Source organism: Lepidothrix coronata, unplaced genomic scaffold, assembly GCF_001604755.1.
Source record: "Lepidothrix coronata isolate B3197 unplaced genomic scaffold, Lepidothrix_coronata-1.0 Scaffold187, whole genome shotgun sequence".
Lineage (NCBI taxonomy): Eukaryota > Metazoa > Chordata > Aves > Passeriformes > Pipridae > Lepidothrix > Lepidothrix coronata.
Window position 1 is genome coordinate 1,423,882 of NW_016690367.1, and position 2,449 is coordinate 1,426,330.

At 55.3% G+C, this 2,449-nt stretch overlaps 1 protein-coding gene across 3 annotated transcripts in view; it reads left to right on the forward strand.

Moving 5' to 3' along the window:
• Window positions 1-2,449, forward strand: part of PTPRU (protein tyrosine phosphatase, receptor type U) — a 49,496-nt gene that overhangs the window by 5,496 nt on the left and 41,551 nt on the right. The gene's annotated exons all lie outside the window — the stretch shown is intronic.

The following is a 2,449-nucleotide window of genomic DNA, read 5'->3' on the forward strand; positions in this document are numbered from 1 at the left end:
CCACAGCTTCTCTAGGCATCCTGTGCCAGGGCCTCCCCACCCTCAAAGGGAAAGATTCCTTCCCAGTATCCCATCTATCCCTGCCCTCTGGCTGTTTCAAGTGCCTCTGCTTCTCCTGTGTTTAAAAAAACAAACCCAACCCACAGCCTGGGCTTGAAGCAAAGTCCAGATATTTACAGCAGAGGAGGATATAATTAGCACAAAAGCAAGCAGTTGGAACCTGCTTTTTCCGATGCCGCAACACCGGGAAGAAAATTAATGGGGGAAAATTGTGTGTGTGGGAAGCCCTGTCTGATGAGGGAGGCTCAGGTGGATCCCTGCTCCCAGATGGCCTTAATGGCCATTCTGTGTCTTTTAAAATAACCCCTCAGTGGTTTAATTTTAGTCTTGGCCTCTTTATTTTGGTCCTGTGGCTCTTCGTTTGTGAAGGGAGGGCGGGAGGAAGGGCCCGCGTTTGTTAACGAGGGCCAGTTCGTTAATGAGGTGGCCTTTGGGACATGTCCCCTGGCACGAGGGGGGGTCAGCAGTCACCCCCCACATTGCCACAGCCTGGACCAAATGGAGCTGATCTCGTTAGAGCAGAAGTAATTTTGCTGGGGGGAAAGGAGAGGAGAAAAAAGGGAAGTCTGGCCACGGTGCCTTCCCCTCTGTCGGTGAAATGAGCTGTGCTGGGCTCCGAGGACGTGAATTGTCATCCTTTTAGTTCACCCTGAGTGGCCACCCCAAGGGGCCAGGTGGCCACGTGGGTCAGGGACAGAGGGAAAATTGGCCTTTTTGGTGGTTTGTTTGCCGTGGCCCAGCTCCCATCCCCGAGGGATGCACTGGGAGATGTGTGTGGCACCTGGCACCGTGTCACCCCAGCTGAGGCTGTGACCCCCTGGGTGTGTTGGGGTCCCCTCAGGTGCAGGTCCCAAATGCTGTGGGGGATGGATGGGTGTCCTCTGCAATCCCAAATACTGTGTGGGATGAATGGATGATCCTAAATGCTGGGAGGGATGGACAAGTGCCTCCTACGATCCCAAATGCTGGGGGGGATGGATGGGTGTCCTCTGCAATCCTAAATACTGTGTGGGGTGGATGGGTACCTTCTGTGATCCCAGATGATGGGGAGGGGATGGATGAGTGCCTCCTACAATCCCAAATGCTATGGGGATGAATGAGTGCCCCCTGCAATCCCAAATGCTGTGGGGGATGAATGAGTGCTTCCTACAATCCCAAATGCTATGGGGATGGATGAATGGCCCCTGTGATCCCAAATGCTGCAGGGAATGGATGGGTACCCTCTGCAATCCCAAACGCTGTGGGGGATGAATGAGTGCCCCCTGCAATCCCAAACGCTGTGGGGGATGGATGGGTTCCCCCTACAATTCCCCTTTGCCTTCATTAGGCTTTTCTTGGAGCTCCTCAGTGGGAGCTGATGGGAGGAAGTGCCTGGATTTGGAATTAGCCAGTGGTGAGAGCCATTAATAATGGAGCACAGACTGTCAAGAAAACAATGGTGGGCTTGGATAAACAGCCCAGTTTTGCTACTTACAGCTCCTGCTGTTGTTAAAATGGAGATTAATAATCCCCTCGCCTTTGGTGAGGGGGAGGATTTGGTGGGGCAGCTTCTTATTTTCCCTGTGTCCCACCCACCTTGTATCCCAGCCCCTGGACAGCTGGGACTCCTGCATCCCCCTCCTGCCTCCTGACTGGAGTATGCAGGGCAGGGAATGATGCCACCTTTGGGATCCCCTTTGGGATTTTCAACCTGCCTGCCCCAATAATTAAGGCTTCAGGGTTGCACTGGGGGCTCCTGGCTTTGCTGCTGGGGATGTGGGGGGACGGGAGGTGGGATACCAGCGGCTGCCAGTGGTGGGGCAGGCCTGGGAATGACATTCCTGGCATCCCGGAGAGCAGCGATGGTTGCACTCGTTAAGCAAACGAGCTTTCTCCCCCTGCTGTGCACAGTTTAAACTCGGCAACAACTGCGTGGTAAATGATGGGAGGAGCTGGGAATGGGAATGACACAGCTGGGGCCCGGCTGGGGAGGGGGACTGATGCAGCTGAAGCTGTGAGAATTAAAGGGCAGCAGGTGGAGGGTCTCTGGTGCCATCGAAGCCATTCCTGACCCCCGTGCCCTGGGAAGAGGGGGCAGGTTATCCTGGAGGCAGCTGGTCCAATCCCTTCCTCCTCGTCCAGTAGCCAGGTTCCATCTCAGTGTCCTGCTGCTGCCCACATCCAACAGACTCCATCCTGTCCTGCACATCCCCCAGGGCATGGACCACTGTCCTGGGGAACATGAGCATCCTCCACCTCCTCCATCCCTGCTGGCAAAGCTCAGGAGATGTGGAACAGGAGGATTAAAATCATAGAATCCTCTGACCTGGACAGGACCCCCAAGGATCATCCAGTCCAACCCCCGGCCCTGCACAGACACCCCAACAATCCCACCCTGTCCCTGAGAGTG